This window comes from Anser brachyrhynchus (genome assembly GCF_964034855.1).
Source record: "Anser brachyrhynchus genome assembly, chromosome: 3".
Lineage (NCBI taxonomy): Eukaryota > Metazoa > Chordata > Aves > Anseriformes > Anatidae > Anser > Anser brachyrhynchus.
In genome coordinates, this window is record NC_137696.1 from 106,473,339 (window position 1) to 106,491,386 (window position 18,048).

The following is an 18,048-nucleotide window of genomic DNA, read 5'->3' on the forward strand; positions in this document are numbered from 1 at the left end:
AATGCTCTAAAGCTTAAAATTGAATTATTTGACCAAAATAAACTTATTCTAAACCCACAATTCTGTGTTACTTACTGTCATGGTAGAAAAGAGCACATGAACAAATTGCACCAGAAACTGGTACGCATGAGTTACAGTGCTTATTTCTGCACTATTACTAGCCCTTTAATCCTTTAATTCTACTCATCAAAGAAAAAACTGTTGTAGGCAAAGAAAAAAGTAAGGCAGGGGGTGAGGCATGGGGCAGAAGTATGAGAAGTCCCAGGGTAGGAACTTAAAAACATCTCTCCTGTGTCCTACGGCAAATCTTCTTAACCAAATACTTCTGAACAGTTTCAGCAAATTATTTTCCTTCTGACAATATAGTGCAGTCTCAGATGATTCATTTCATACTTTCTCCTCTCACAGCTCATGAGTTTGACCTAAGAAACAGGTGGAATTAGAATTACAATCCTATTTAATTTAAGAGAGGAGTTCAATGTATGGAAAGACTCTGTTGTAAGCTGGAATAATGGCTCCTTGCAAGCAGCCTTCACAGTTAATAACTTTACCTCATGAGTGTCAGAAAAATATTGGCAGAGCTAAGGAGGAGCTGTTGGAGCTGTACTGGTGGCCTAATGCTGACTCTTAAGTGGAATAATTCCTGAAGGTATGTGTAATGTAACATGCATCTGAAACGATAAAGCAGCTGCTGCACAGCTTGCTCCATTTTTTCAATAATACTAGCAGAAGGTACATGAATTGAAAAGCCAGCTAACACTTCCTGTAAATTGGGCAGGGCAACAGAGATGTCTGAAAATTTCCAAACTGTCTGTAATTTATAACTTCAGGTAACTGGATGTGGCATTTACTTCATTTCAGCGGGGTGGTGGTGGTGGTGTGTGTGCTTTGTTTTTAAATGCTGAGTCAGTTTCAATAGTCTTCTCAATCACAAAGTCCTCCCAAGAGTGTTCATTTGTCTTTATATATCTTCCAGTTAGAAAGAAATGATGGCCTTTTGTACACTAAGAGGGAGAGAAATTTATTATGTGCAGCCTGTTCACTTAATGACACATAAGGTTTGAGGCAATTAAAAAAACTTTAGACTGACTGGTCTGATATATCATGTCTGACACACCATTCTTTTTTGTATAGTTACTCCTGCCTTAGATCCTGTGATTTATGATAAACCCCATAATTTATGTTTGATCAAAATTTCAGCAAGGTTTTCTGATCTTTTCATAGATGAAAAACAAATAAGAAAACAGTGAGAACTCTGCATGACTGGATTAAGCCACTTGTCCATCCTAATCTCATGGTGGTGCTGTCTTTTTATTTCCTACACTCTAGGGTTGCTGTCATATTCTCCTACCTGCTGCCTCCAGTTCTTCCCCTGTTTCTAAATGGGCATGAGATGTCATTTTAGCTTTAATTATATTTGATACCTCATTTGTAGCATGATTGTGCCTCCCTGGCTGAGAATTAGTCATAATTTGGAGAGCGGGAGAGAAGATATCCCTCATTTCATGGGTAGTCCTCTCCAGCTGTTAATGATTCTGTGCCTTGTTTTGAATGTAGTTCTCTGGGTTCAGGATTCAGTTGCATCTTGTAGCCTTTCCTGCTGCATGATTTCTACTCATGGCGATATTAAGATTTTGTAAAAAAGTCACAGTTTTTTTTTTTATTATTATTATTAAAGAAGCTGGAGTTTTTACTACAAAGTATTTTCTGTAGTCCTCAATTGATTTTTGAAACTCTCTTTGCACCTCTTCAACTTTTTCAACATTTTAAAATACTAGCAGTGCTGAGTATAAATAGAATGTAATATGACATCCACTACTCACTTCTCTCTTGTATTAAATTTTAAGCTAGCATCACATCAGCTTTTTTTGAAACAGTAGTACCTTGAAAGTTTCTGTTGTATTACTCAAGACCTTTCTGAGATGCCTATTTCTAGAAGAGAATCCCTTTCTTCATTAGGAACAGACTGCATATTGGTTTTGTATATCTTAGCTAATACTTCACACCATTTTGTGAAGCAGTACCAATGCTAAAGCTGTATCATCCTCATTAGGTTAGGAGCTGAAGCTACCAACAGCTTAGACCATGACTGACCCAAACTATCCATAAAAATAAAAAGTACCAGGAACGCTGTTCACCATTTTGATGCAGAAGCAAGCAGAAATGCAAAGACAGTAGGACAAGACAGAAAACCTGACTTTAGCCTAGTGGAGAAGACATTTACTTGGGAAGAAGCAGAATATCTTTTCAGCTGAAATGAGTGTGTGTTTTCAAACACTTTCACTGGATATGAGAAGGTCCTGGAAGCAGTACAAGTACCTGAGGTTTTCTTCCTTTCCACAGTCCCACACTAAAATTTAGATGATTGTACGTTCTCCTGGAAATATTTCAGTTTCCCACAAAATCAATAGAGACTGAAAGAAGCACACGGAAAAGTCATGTTAGAAGTTATAAAATAAAAATTGTTTCAGAAGTTGTCTCACCGAAGAGAAAATGGGTATAGTCTTAGTGGTTTAACAAGAGATTGTGAAGATAACACCACACTCGGTAACTTGAAGTAAAATCATGACATAATTTTTAATAAAAACATGCTCACACACAGTTTAGTCATAACAAACCTTACTCTTAGCTCCACCAGCTGTAAGAAGTCTGGCTTATAGTACTTCCAGAGAGGTGTGAGGCTTTTGGCTCTTACTGAATGTGGAGCTTGGAGGAGCTCAGTTACTGAAAGTCATAGATACAGGCTCCCTCTTAGTACCCTCTCAGTCCTGGTCCTGGCCCAGCTGATTTCATGCCACTGAAAATCTACCTGTGTCGCAGTTTTCATATCAGCTTTATTGGCTTGTGATCCCCATGCTAAATATTCTACATACTCATACTATACAACCACTCCAGTCCTTTTTGATGACTTTTGAGTCTAAGTCAGTGAGCTGACTTCCTAGGGTTTTAAATCATGTCTTGTGATTTGCAGCAAACTAAGTTGAATTTCCCAGATCATGCAAGTGCTTGAAACTCTTTTTCATCACTATTCATTGCTGGTATGGCTGAACATTACCAACCACAAACGTCAGCAGTCCTTTAACATCTTCCTATAATTCCAAAGGGAATTGTTCCCAGACCTGGAACACAACCTCCCAAACCGTGACCAAGCTGTATTCTTGTTTTGGTTTAGTACATGCACAGACTACATGCACACATTTAGACATTTCAAAATCCTTCTGCCTTTATCTGTTATAGCTTCCTCCACAAGGCTTCTCAAAGCTGTGAAGTATTATTTAGGTGAGGGAGTTACTGATTTCATAACCCCCTCCCAGCTCTTCCCAGCAGAATACATTCACTACCATTGATATATTGATTAGACCAGCAGGACAGTTCTGGACACAGACAGCCAAGTCATGGTTCAGCAGGCCTTTGGAAACTACATAAACATTAACATATACACAAAAATAAAATTCCCTAAAAAAATAAATCGAAATTGTCAACAAGAAAAACAGAAAACAGCCTTTTCTGAGGAGAGTATCAGCTTCTCTGAATGCTGCCAGTGCCCTCAGTGAAGAAAAATACAGGGGTATCATAGTAAGTTAAGTTCACACCTCAGCACAAGAAGATGATTTGAGGCTAGAAACCCTGGAAACACCCAGCCAGATTCTCTTTTGCCTTAGTTTTTCTCCTAATTGTTTAATACTTCAGTTCAAATATGCATTTTTTACAGATGAATTATTATTTTTATCATCAGAACTTCATTTAAGTGACCAGCATGCCAAAATAAATATGTGCAAATATTTTTGCATGTCAAATTTCAATCTACCATAAGCCAAATATTTTGGGGTTCGGTCAGGTTGTTGTATTTATATGTGTGTCTTCAGGGGTTATACAAAGGCATTGCTAAAGTTATAGTCACAGCCATGCACTTAGAGACTAAAACAGTACAAAACACTCCTTTCAAGTTTTTCAACATTCTTATGTCAGATGTTAAATAATCATTTGTAGGAACTTGAAACCAGAGTTGAATAAAACTATCAATTTTTATTTCAGGGCAGAAAGATATATTAGCTTTGTTTTCTCTCAATGTATATATTTATGTGTTCATGTTGATACTCTATGAATCAACCTCTCCTGAAGCTTTCCTGTTCCTCATCTGCTTTCCTGCTATTGGCAAATTGCGGGGAAATGTGGCACTCACCCCAGCTGGTTCGATGATGGGCTCTGGCCAACAGCTCATCTCCAACACATCAGTCCACTTCTGGTCCTCTGCTTTCACAACACATTCAAAAATCACTACAATGGCTCCGCCAACCTGTGTTCCTTGGGGGATCATAGCCAGATGGTGGCACAAGCTGTAAATAAGATAGGTCCGTGGTGATATTAAAGTATGCCTTGCCAGTCATTTCAGGTGTATCTATACATACCTATGTAATTGGATTGCATGAAGAGTAAATCATCACTATCTTTCAAAATAGCTTTGATTAATAATTGTCTCATAACAACTCATCTTTATAATGGAGGATCACTTTGGTATATTTGAAGGTATATCACCGTATTTCTGCAATAATATTTTCTCGTTAGTCTGCATTTTTGCAAAAACACCTCAGTATTTCCTGCATGGATCACAACTTCAGCTGAGCAACAGCATTGGAAAGACTGCTGAGCTTAGGGTGACTTCCAAACTTGAGGTCAGATAGAGGAGGGCTCACTTCACTTCTCAAGATGTGTAAATAGAATGCTTTCCTAGTAAGGTTCTTATACCTTGTTTTATTTTGAACTTGTTTAGCTTTAGCTGACAGTTACTGGACAATTTTATGCCTCAATTTGCAAGATTAATGACCCATATACTCTCAGAAATCTTTTCGCATGTAGGTACTTAAAGACTTTGATTCAGCTTCTTGCTAGACTCAGATTAGAGATTGATATCAGCTGTTTTAGCATTGCAGTACCTTATAAGTTCCTGTCCAGTTTGTTATCCACCATGATAAGGTTAATTCCCTTTCTGAGTCTGTGCTGTCCTAACTTGTAAGTAACATCCTCTTTCTCTAGAATATAGCCTCACATTAGCTGCGTTAAAATATGTATTGTTCAAATGAGTTCAGCTAGCTGCACAAATAAGTTTGTTCTGGAAAACAGCTGTCCCAGCAAGGTTTTGTATCACTAACAGTTTTCTTCAGGGTAGTAGGAAGCTAAGAATATTTGCTTGAAGAATCTCAATTGAAATGTACCTACTGAATAATTACTAACCATTTACATTCATCTTTTAAGGATAAGATAATTATTTTAGTGTAGACTTGAAATTATAATGTTAAATTTTTTATCCAAATACTATGCAGTGCTACATCAGCTGACTTTTAGTAGTCTAAACATCAAATCCTTCCTAAGTCAAAGTTATTTTTTTTAGTAGAATGACCTAATAGCTATAGAAAAATAGTGATATTAATTAGGTTACAATCCTTTAATTCCTTTGGGAGAGCATCATGCATCAAATTCTTTCATGAAAAATGTAAAAATAAAATACAGTAAGTGAAGGTCATGCCTAACTTCATTAAAAGGCAATATAAGGTATGATTTGGAGGAATATGATTAAGAGGAATTGCAGATGAACGGAAGTGTAGAATGGGATAATTCATCCAGTCTGACCAAGGGATGAGTTAATATGAATTGGAGTTTTGCAAGGACAGTCTTTTTTCATTCCTGGAAATCTTCTCAGGGCGAAATAGTTTCTCAGTATTTTCCCAGGATTTCCAGACATCCTTCAGCATAGCAGGAGCTCTAGTCATAATGTCTGTAGCTGACATTTGCCCACTATGAAACCTCAGACCATCATCACAGCATCAAAATGTCCAGTGTTACAGCTCTGATCCTGTTCTACTGAACATGTCGTCATCATGTCTGGACATGTTGGGGTTACTGCAGATAGAAAAAAAAAAAAAAAGAAAAAAAAAAGGTATAGGGCATGTAGAGTATGCCTGATGCTTTTTGGACATGTTGGGCTCTCTGAAGTGCTATACATAGCATGCTCACGCATAATTCTCAGCAGGAAATTTAAGCAGAACTTTGGACTTGTTGCTGTCAGCCATGTGGTCTCAATATTCTTTTGTGGGCAGTAGTTGTTTGAAAACATTACCAGAAGATTTTGCTTGCAAATTCCCAGGAGGCAGTTGCAACACGATACAATCCAATGATCCTGGACAAAAGAACAGATCTTAGAAGCTGTGACCTGTCAATTCAAGAGAGCAACCCAGAAGCCTTAATTTGCATCAGCAAATTACCAGACTCCCCATACTCTGTGGCCAGAAAGGTCACATTTTCATTTTCACATAGGAGAGATGGTAATGAAATATAGTCACAATAAGAAGGTAGAAATCATACCACAGAGCCAGGGTGACTAACTGAGGTACCTAATTTAGGTGCAAAGGGATCTGAATATTGGGCAAACAGCACCAGTGGGGAAAACTCAATCTACTCACTGAAATTCTTTCTACAGTTAGCAGAAAAAAACACTATAGCTTTTAAGGCCTTTGGAGAGCTATAAAGTTAAAATACACTAAGGTATTTACCTCTCTTGTTGACTTAATTGAAAATGCCTACATCCCCTGGCAACCCAAAGAGCTGGCTTCCTTTAAAGACTATAGCAAAGTGGTCAGAACAGGACAGCTGTGTACGAAACTCTTTTTCCCCTCTCTTCCAGGGAAATGCCCTAACTGCTAGCTTTTGGGGTTGTCTCCACTCCTTTTATAGTTGTGGAGCCAAAAGTGCAGAAGTGGAAAGTCATGAAAGAAGGAGGGCAGGAAAGAGGGAGCCCAGATCTGACTGCAGGGGAAAGACTTGGACTTTCATCCCCTGGTCTGTCATGCCAGGAAGGAGAAAATTGTGTTTGTGGTTAAAAAAAAATAAAAAGATTTTAAGTTTTTGATCTTGAATAAGAAACAGACAACTGTCGTCATTGCCCCAGCCTTTATAAGACACTCATCTCCTCAGAAGATAAAATCATTAAAGTCCATATATCAGAGCAAGGCAGTGCTGCAGTGGTTGAAAGCCATCTGTCAGACAAGTTGTCAAAGTTATTCCATCAATTTTATTTAATGTCTATTAGAAAACTGGATGACTTTATTGAGAAAATGAGATATCTTTCAATTAATTTATAGTGTTTTTAGCAAAATCCTCCAGGGATTAGCCCTGAAATTGGTTTATATGAAGGAGTTCTGTATAAGAATGTATATCAAAACTCAAGCAAGTTTCGCACTTAATTACCACTTGTAACACAACGTTTCAAAGATATGATGTTTTACTGCTTGCTGTCAGTGCTTGCTCTCTACACAGGTGTAAATTCACCCTAATTCTTGATAAGTACAAAGAGCTGATAAAAAACTCAGGTGACGGCCACTCTTTGCTGCTCTATAGCTGTCAGATCATCTGATATCCTCATTTTGCACTTGTGATTCCATTTCTGTAACAGATAGGGGAAAATGAGCTTGTGACATAAACATGAGGTCTGCAGTGAGAACGAAACTCTAAGGAGGCTTCAATGATGCCACACATAAAAACATAGTCTTGAATAGATACTTCAACACAACCAGATGCTATGTAGATCTAAGTTATTGCCTGGTTTATTGCATTTATATACAAAAGACTTAAAGCATAAAATATTTCATTTACTTTTTAAAAACAACAAAATTAAAGTTGATGTCTCAACTAAACAAAAAATCAAGTGGATTATGAATCCTTTGACTCAACTTTTTCGTGGTGATTCACCCAAACTAAAACTCTGTGCAGGAGTGTCCAGTCCTAGTGAGATGTTTGCCTGCTGGGGGAATCTGACACCCAGAGCAGCACCTCTGTGCAAGCAAGCCTGATCCCAAAATAGCAGCTGGGACACTTGCTGGGTCTCTGGCCACAGGGTGTGGGAGATATGCATTAATAGAGTCATGCAAGGAGAACCACTCAATTCATATTGTTTGAATCAAATCAGGATCAAAGCAGTTTATTGATTTGTAAATGATGAAAAATTACAGCTAATCAGTGAACAATACATTCACAATCAATATCAGCAATATGACAAAACCACAACACTAGATACATACAAAATGTCAACAAACACCTACAAATTTCTGGATGCCCTTTTATAATGAGCTCCAAAAGGCTGTAATCCTATGCCAACACACGCACACAGATGAGCACGCGCGTGCCCTCTCCATGGCCCTGTGGGTTACACACGCACCCCCTCTCCTGGGGCTGGTGGCTGCCCATTTACAAACTTACACTTCTATTTCCTCCTGGAGATGTGGGTGCTCCAGCTCTGTGTGTGCCCCTGCAGCTCTCCACAGCCTGATGGGGCTCATGCTTGTGTGAAATCCCCTACAAGGTCCTGCAGGCACATCAAGGTGTGGGTCCCCACATGTGGCCCCCAGCCAGAAGCAGGCTGCTTGTGATGGTCATCAGAAAGTCTGTGATGCCACAGAGAAACTCCTGGCAGTGCCAAACTAGCCTCATGTGCTTTTCTCACACCTTCATCCCCAAGGTTAAAACAAAAAAAAAAAAAAAAAAGGTCTTTTATGCATCCTTTCAAGCTGAGCCATTTCATGAATCAAAAGTCCCCTGGCAAATGCCTGGTTACTGTTTAACCTGCCTGGTAGTCATCCTCCTCTGCAGCAGCACCAGTCTGGGGACAAACACCCTTGCAGGAAGTTTAGGGTAGTACATTCACACACACAGCTTTCAAGCACTTGGGCTTGTTACCTTTCGTGTGTGGTTTTTGTCTGGTTGATTGGTTGGTTTTTATTTCCCAGATACAATTAATGATTTCATCTGCTACGGTCATTTAAGAAATGTAACGGATTGGTTGTAAGTTGTAGTCAGAAGTTTGAAAAGGACTTTGAAACCAGGTACTTAATTTTTATCTTCTTGGAATGAGGTACTTTAACAAAACCTGTTTTCAAAGATGTCTTAGTGTGGAAGAGAGATAAAGGTTTATCTGATTGCTGCCTAATGCAAGGCTATAGACAAGACAGAGCTAGAACTTTCTTATCAGTGATCAACAAAAGGACAAGAAGTACCAGTTACAATTTGCAACAAAGACAACTTCAAGTTTTTATTGACATGTAGAAAGTCCCTATGAAAAAGATTAAGAACAGGTTGCCAGGGGTCTTGTGGTATCTCAGTCACTGGAGATATTCAAAAATTGTCTGGCCAAGCCCATGAACAACCTCAATGGACTTGGAAAGCAGTGCTGCTTGGAGAAGGAGGTTGGGTTGGATGGCCTTGGACCACCAGCCTAGTTCTGTGATACAGTGACAGCAAGCACTCTGTTGCAGCAGGTGTTTGCAAAGGTGAGTGAAGCAGAGGCCCCAGAGCTGGCCAGCACAGAGCATCAGGATAGAAATATTCCTGTTCTGGGCTTCAGAGCTTTGAGATTTCAAGTCCTTCTACCATCCTAAGGACAAACACATGATTAGTGTGAGTTCATCTGCAGTCTAGCCTGGCAATTAAAGCACTCATCAGCAACACCACAACTACAGTAGCAGTAGTAATGCATGAGCACGAAATTGGTAGAATCTGGACAACACTGTTTACTAAATTCTCTTAAACACCAAAGCAGATTGGTATCATTGCCAGAACCATAAGAAATACAGAAAGATGAGCTTGGTGCAAGAAAATGTTAGATACTTGAGGAATTATATAAATCTGTGCTAACTGTACCACTATTAGGAAAAAGTTGTAATAGCTAGGTAGACAGAATTAAATGTAAATATAATTGTAACTGGCCTAGTAATAATTTTGCCTACTTTAGACTAAAATGAAAAAAGTACTGGCTCCTCATAGAAGATGTGTTTCTTTCGCCCACTTTACTCACATAGGGTGCATCCTGGTACCCTAACCTTGAGAACTTGCTGCTGAAATTTGGGTATAACAATTGATGGAAAACGTGAGCAACAAAGGATATAGTTGGGGATGCATCAACTGATCAGGACAACCAGGGCTGATTTGAAACCAGGATTGTTTGGAAAATTTCAAGATAGCCTGTGCTGTAGGCATACCTAGGGAAAATTTAACCATACAATCAGGTTCCAGTGTCCTTGCTAACTAGCAAAAACATATCCTAAAAGAAAGACCAACCTTTAAACTAGAGTCGAAGGGGGAAGGGGATAAAACCAGGCACGCTGGTGATGAGCTAAGGGATGGTGCGCTAGAATCAGAGGGACTGTGTGCTAGTGAGGTCCTTCAGTCAGCTCCACAAGGTGCTGCGTGTAGGGAGGCGCATTTGAAGTGCTTCTACACAAATGCACACAGTATGAGGAATAAAATGGATGAGCTAGAAGTCTTGGCTCAGTCCCACAGCTACGACATCATTGGCATAAGTGAAACCTGGTGGGATGAGTCCTGTGGCTGGTGTGTTGCAATAGATGGTTACAGGCTCTTTAGGAGGGAGTGTCAGGGTAGGCGAGGTGGCGGGGTGGCGATGTATGTGAAGCATGGGCTGGACTGTGTGGAACTTCAAGTTGGTGACAGCAAAGTTGAGAGCCTCTGGGTAAGGATTAAGGGACAAACAAATAAAGGGGATGTCGTTGTGGGAGTCTATTACAGACCACCTGGCCAGGACGACAACGCTGATGAATTAATCTTTGCAGAACTAAGAGATGCCTCGAGATCAACTCCCCTTGTCCTTATGGGAGATTTCAACTTGCCAGATGTCAACTGGGATCACCACACGGCTGACACAAGCAAATCCAGGAGGTTCATAAAGCATCTAGATGATAACTTCTTGGAGCAGGTGCTAAGGGAGCCAACTAGGAAAGGTGCCCTCCTAGATCTGTTGCTGGAGAACAGAGAGGGTCTTGTGGGAGATGTGGCAATTGGAGGCCATCTCGGTCATGGTGACCATGAAGTGGTTGAGTTTAGAATTTATGGTGACAGAAGGAAAACTGTCACCAAAACTTCAGCCCTGGATATGGGGAAAGCAGACTTCAGGCTGCTCAGGGAACTAGTCAGCAAGGTCCCCTGGGAAACTGCTTTTGGAGGCATTGGCGTCCATCAGTGCTGGTCAATCTTCAAGCACTGCCTCCTAAAAGCACAAGATCAGGCTATTCCAAAATATTGGAAGTCAGGCAAGCGGGGCAGAAGGCCAGCCTGGCTGACCAGGGATCTTCTACTGGAGCTTAGGCAAAAAAAGAAAGTGTACGGCTGCTGGAAGGAGGGTCAGGCGACGAGGAAGGAATACAGGGATGCTGTTCGTGTTTGTAGGGAGGAAATTTGTGGGGCCAAAGCCCAACTAGAGTTGAAGCTGGCCATGTCTGTGGGAGACAATAAAAAAGGTTTTTTTAGATATGTGAACAGAAAAAGGAGAACCAAAGAAAACATAGGTCCGCTATTTGATGGGGAAGGTCTCCTCACAGACAATGACAGGCAAAGCATAGACATTTAATGCCTTCTTCGCCTCTGTCTTCAACACTAATGATGGGCTTCGGGACCCAGGGTGCCCTGAGCTGGAGGACCATGATGGTGGGAATGACAAACTCCCAACTGACCCTGAACGTGTGCGGGATTTGCTGCTCCACCTGGATCCATACAAGTCCATGGGTCTGGATGGGATTCATCCCAGGGTGCTTAAAGAGCTGGCTGACGTCATCGCGGGACCTCTCTCAATTATTTTTCAATGATCTTGGGAATCTGGAGAGGTCTCAGTAGACTGGAAGCTGGCAAATGTGCCAATTTTCAAGAAGGGTAAGAAAGAAGACCCTAGCAATTACAGGCCTGTCAATCTCATGTCAGTGCCTGGTAAAATTATGGAAAAGATGATCCTTGAAGTTATTGAAGCATGCCTGGGGGACAATGCCATCATTGGTTCCAGCCAACATGGGTTCATGAGGGGTAGGTCCTGCCTAACAAATTTGGTTTCCTTTTATGATAAGATCACCCATCTAGTCGATCAAGGGAAACCAGCTGACGTGATCTTTTCGGACTTAAGCAAAGCTTTTGACACGGTTTCCCATAGGATCCTACTGGACAAAATGTCCAGCATACAACTTAACAAAAACAGCATACGATGGGTGAGCAATTGGCTGATGGGCAGGGCTCAAAGGGTTGTGGTAAATGGGGCCACATCTAGCTGGCAGGTGGTCACTAGTGGCGTCCCTTAAGGCTCCACTTCAGGGCCAGTCCTCTTCAATGTTTTTATAAATGATTTGGATGTAGGACTAGAAGGTGTTTTGAGCAAATTTGCCGACGACACCAAACCTGGAGGAGTTGTGGACTCGGATGAGGGTGGAAAGGCCTTGCAGAGAGATCTGGACAGATTGGAGAGCTGGACGATCACCAATCACATGAAGTTTAACAAAAGCAAGTGCCGGGTCCTGCACCTGGGACAGGGCAACCCTGGCTATATGTACAGACTGGGCGATGAGACGCTGGGGAGCAGCCCTGCAGAGAGGGATCTGGGGGTTGCAGTTGACAGCAAGTTGAATATGAGCCAGCAGTGTGCCCTGGCAGCCAGGAGGGCCAACCGTATCCTGGGATGCATCAAGCACGGCATCGCTAGTCGGTCGAGGGAAGTGATTGTCCCGCTCTACTCTGCGCTGGTGCGGCCTCACCAGAGGCTGCATGCAGCCTACCTGTACTACCCTGTACTGCGTGCAGTTCTGGGCACCACAGTACAAAAAGGACATTAAACTGTTGGAGAGTGTCCAGAGGAGGGCGACGAAGATGGTGAAGGGCCTAGAGGGGAAGACGTATGAGGAGCGACTGAGGTCACTGGGCCTGTTCAGCCTGGAGAAGAGGAGGCTGAGGGGGGACCTCATCACAGTCTACAACTTCCTCGCGAGGGGGAGTGGAGAGGCAGGTGACCTGTTCTCCGTAATCACCAGTGACAGAACCCCGTGGGAACGGTGTTAAGCTGAGGCAGGGGAAGTTTAGGCTGGACATCAGGAAGAGGTTCTTCACTGAGAGGGTGGTCGCACACTGGAACAGGCTCCCCAGTGAAGCAGTCACTGCACCAAGCCTGTCTGAATTTAAGAAGCGATTGGACTGTGCACTTAGTCACACGGTCTAAACTTTTGGGCAGACCTGTGCGGTGCCAGGAGTTGGACTTGATGATCCTTATAGGTCCCTTCCAACTCGGGATATTCTATGATTCTATGATTCTATGAACCTTTATCCTCCGTGGACATAAAAAACTATTTTCTCCACCATGTTTGTGAATGCCTTATACAATGGTTGATAGAATAAGTACATCATCAACTCTATTTGAAATCGGGCTGAGAACAAACACAAAGTGTAGCACTGTCACGTAGTGATGCGGACACAGCTTGATGACTAAGGACAGACCTATGCCTGCTCTCCCCAGATCAATTATACATCTTCATTGCATTCCCTTTGAGGCTAATAAGAAAAACAGAAATACTCTTGAGAATAAACACCCGACATGAGAACCTCCCCTCTCCTCTCCCAAGGGAGTTCTCTAGCTGTTGGTCTGTTTTGCAAAAGTGGTGCACAACTCCCCTTTCTCAGGTGATACCATCTGTGGTTGCTTTTCAGTACTTACTGTGAGGCAAGTGGTGCACAGAGATGATACCCAGTAGATACTGCTTTCTCCAGGGTTTTAGTAATCTCTTTGTCTCAGTTCTGAATCATGACAAAGGCGAGACACAGAAGACTAAAAAATCTTCTTTGTGTTTGTATATCTGGGGGAATTCACAAATGCAAAATGTAGACAGCAGTCACAAGTATGGTCTGGAGGTGAGATTTTCCAAATTCCTCTTCTTGGCTGTGGATCTGGTGGAGCTGTGAAGCTGGTAGGATTTTTGAAAGAACACTATGTCTGAAAGTTAGATAAAAAGAAACAAATTAGATGACAAAAATAACTAACAATGAATGCATTTGGGCTCTCAGAACGTCTATATAATGAGGGGAAAAAAAAGAAAAGGGACATGGAAACTGTCTTGAAATTATGTATATGTGTGTATACATATATATATACACAGAACTCAGAAACTTGTGTATTTAAGAGTCATTGTGAACAACCAACTCCAGGAGGAGGAAAACTAGAAACTTCTCTCAGTAAAATCCCCTTCGCCCAGGAGTTAGGCTTTCTTTAGCTTACTTGCTTTTTCTTTTTTTTTTACAGTTTGTGCTGTAAAAATTGCAGGTTAAATAGAGAAAGCTCAAAAGAGAATCAACTCTGAGTTTTCTGCCATTTGGGGGGCTACAATGCAGTAGAAATTGTAATGCAAACATCCTCAGGCTAGTACAAACCTGGAGACTTTTCCTGATTTCTTGGCAACTGCTGTATCACAATTTGAAATAAGCCATCCTGCTTGTAAGTGCCTTCTCCCAAAAGAGTAACCAGTGTCTGGATATTAAGCTGTCAGAAGTACCTGCTATGAATCCTAAGCTGGTCACCTTATTATTCACCAATCTGGGACTTCCCAGGTAACAGAGTGGTGCACTCCTAACCAAGGCTCTCTGAAATCACTGTCTGGAGACCCCCATGTCTGGGTAGGAAGCCTAGGAGCAGCTTAGGTTTCCTGAATAATTTCATGAAAGCCTGGAGTCTGATTTTAAGTACTGAAGGATCTGAATTAAATACATCAGGTGGGCAGTCTGAGTGACAAATTTCTGTTATCTTTGAGTAGCGTAGGTTTTCTGCGATGCTTTTCTCCAGTGCAGGCCAAAACAAAACAAAGCAAAACCAACAACAACAATTTCACCTATGTAAAGTTAAAGCCATAATGTCTTCTAAAAAGGCATAAATAACATAATTATGCTAAGTTATGCTTGAAATTATTATGTCGTTCTTATTAAATTATTATTATTAATTATAATTATCAAATAATTATTTCATCCTGATAGCATTCTGCTGTACATGGACTTCTTTTTTTTGCTACATAGGTACTAAGAGAGAGAAAAAAAAACATTTCTAGTAGTAAAATGATTTCCTTCTTCAAAAATACAAAACCCCTTCTTAGGGGTTTTATTATATTTTAGAAAGTGTTTCAAAGTTTCCTTTTACTTTTCTAAGACCTAGAGGAGTACCTCAGTGGTGTTACAGTAACAGATTAAAAAAAAAAAAAAAAAAAAAAGTTTTCACCTTTCTCTGTAAAACATGTTGAAAATTATCCAAAAGCATTAGGAAATTATAGAGTTAAGTTTCCAATTCTGCTGTTAAACCTTGAGTATAGCTTTTATACTACACCCTTTAATAACATAAGCATATACTATATTTTCCACAGGATGCTACGTCATTCAGTGCATAGGATAGACTGTAAGGCCTGAGGTGAATGAAACCGTTGTCTGTACAAACCCTGCCTTACGTCTGATAGAGTTTGTAAGTTGGGAAGGGAAGGAAAAAGGGAAGGAAAAAGGAAAGGAAAAAAAGGGAGGCTTAAGGAGGAGAAATGATGGTCTTGTCTGTAAATTCTCTGAGTACAGGTTGGGTACTTTTCTGCCTCTGCCAGAGGTCCAAATTCTCAGGAAAACCTAATTTAACCATATTTTATGACAGTGAGCAGAATTATTGGAAACACTGTGCAAACTGGCTGTTAAATACATTTATCCTTTTTTTATTTATGCATGCATTAAACGTATTTATAAATTTTAAATGCCTTTACAAATCCAAACTTAAATCATAATGTTTTATGAAGTGTAGACAGTTGATACTGCTAAGCAAAAATCAGAAGATAAACCCATCTATTGCAATACCTTCTAATTTGTAGTACAAATTACTTTCTGTTAAAATATTTGTTTTATTTCTAAACTCATCAGTTTTCAACTATATTTTGGTTTTGGTTCTCCCTCTTGAGTACATAGGAGCTCCAGGAATATTCACAGACATAAGAATACTTGTACATGCTGGGACACATTTCTTCCCCACAAGGTGGTGATATTACTGTGTCTTATAGTATTTTTGTTTTGCAACAAACTTAAACAGTTGTATTTCCAAAAGGAAGAAAATGTCATGCCATTTCATGTAACTAGAGCAGTACAATTTAAGCTCATGTTTCTCTAATTAAAAGGTTAGATTACTCCAACTTTTTCAACTTTTAGGATTAAAATATCTTTTGTAGCTATCTTTACATAGAATTACCTAGACAGTAACTTTATCTTAAGAACCCAGGAACAGAGATGCAGAAGGATAAGCTTTTCTGTGTGGTTAAAGGTGTTGGATCTTAGCTAGACAGAGCACTCACATACATTTCTAAGTGTTCTCAGCAGCTCACCTGCGGGTTTTGGGCAGCTGATGGCCAGTGTGCCTAGTTGTGCGGAATGGAGAATTGGCTAAACTGCATGGTGGAATAAAAAAATCTCTTTTATGTCATTGATTAAAAATCAGTGTTCATCACTAAATATTCAAAATTGCTTGGATAAATTAATAATCAATTAAGTTTCAGAGTGGTGTTTTCTAGCTATATGCCCATTTTGAAAGAACAGCAAACATTGTAGTGCTTTTTAAGTGCAAGGAAGGAAGGCAATAAGCTGAAAACACTCCCAGACACAAAGAGAAATGGAGCAGAGAATTCAGATATCACTGTAGTTATTAAGACAGTAAGTCTGTCCTATCTTAAACTTATTTTGGAAAGTGAACTGAGTAACTGAATATCACAGCATGGCTGATATCCCAATCCGCCAAAAAACATCTGTATCAAAGTATCAGAAACGTTGCTATCTGGAACCATCTGTGCACTTGAGATAGAAAGGGTCATTTTTATGATTGCTCGGTGTTTATCAGGCAGTGTTGCAAGTGGCTTTTTCCAGGGAGGATCAGTATACAGGTGTTGTGCTGCACAAAACATCAGGTCAGAAGTGGTGTCTGAAGACACAAATCTGAAAACATTGTTAACAGTATTGGCATGTCATTTCTAAGGGAAAGGTTTTTTATAGATGCAAAGACTGTCAGCTTTAGATCAGCCGTATACGTATTAGAACATTAAACCTGGTAAAAAGTCATTAAACTTTATTTTGCTGAAGCATCACATTTCTCCTTTAATCAGAGCAATATCTATAGTGAGAGAATATATCAGATACTAAGATTTTCACTTCAGTCAAAATATGGCACTGAACATTACCAGTCTATGTATAGTAAAATTCTGTACAAATTTTTGGCATAGCCCAAAACAATCTTAATAAAGTGTAACTAAGTGCAACTGCATGGGAAACAAACTTTTGGAAAACAATGGTAAAACAGCTAAAATCTGCCCTCAAAAATGCACACACTATTCACACTGGGGAAATGATATTCTTAATTACTATTTTACAACCTGGTTCATTGGCCACCGGCATGTATAATGGCAGAATTTAACTTTCACATAAATGGAAGCAGACTTTGGCACTCAGTGGTTTCTTCAGGAAGCCTGGTGGTCTGCAAATGTTACTGATGCATCTGCAATCATGTGAGAGAAACACATTTAAGCTCAGCTCAGAGGAAGTATTTTTACTCCAAGCTATGAAATGCACTGATTGTATCAGTCATTTCTAGGATAAAATTATCTAGAGTGAGGAGTGACCTGCTCTGAATAGTATTGCTTCACATAACAGCTTGCAAATGGAGAACAGCAACAAAAAATGCAGCAAAAATTTGACTGCAGGCAGCTAAGAGGAAACTCCCAAAAACACTGAGGGTTCGGCCTTAGCCTAAGAAGAGACAAATGAAGGTACTTTTGTAAATAGGATGTTTTATATTAAAATCCTTAGCAACTGATTTGTTTTTGCTTTTGCCTTGAATCAAATTAAGGAGAAGTTAGATGAGAAAATAATTAACATGTTCGCGGTATATTCTTATGAAGCTCTTTGCAGTCACTATATAATTACTTTTTAAAGCATTTTCTTTGCAGAAAATGTTTTGAATATATATTTTTTTCATTACCTGGCTAAACAGTCTGGTTAAAATATTTTATTTTTCAAACTGGTAGGAAAGGAGTGCTTTAGTGAAGGAACAATAAATGCCTTACTGGAAGAAGAGAGTTAACGATAAACAATTGAGCATTGGTCCATTTTACTACAATGACCTTATTTTCAGGGGAAAAAAAAAAAAAGACAAAAGAGGAAAGTAATTAATCTAAATGATAGCTA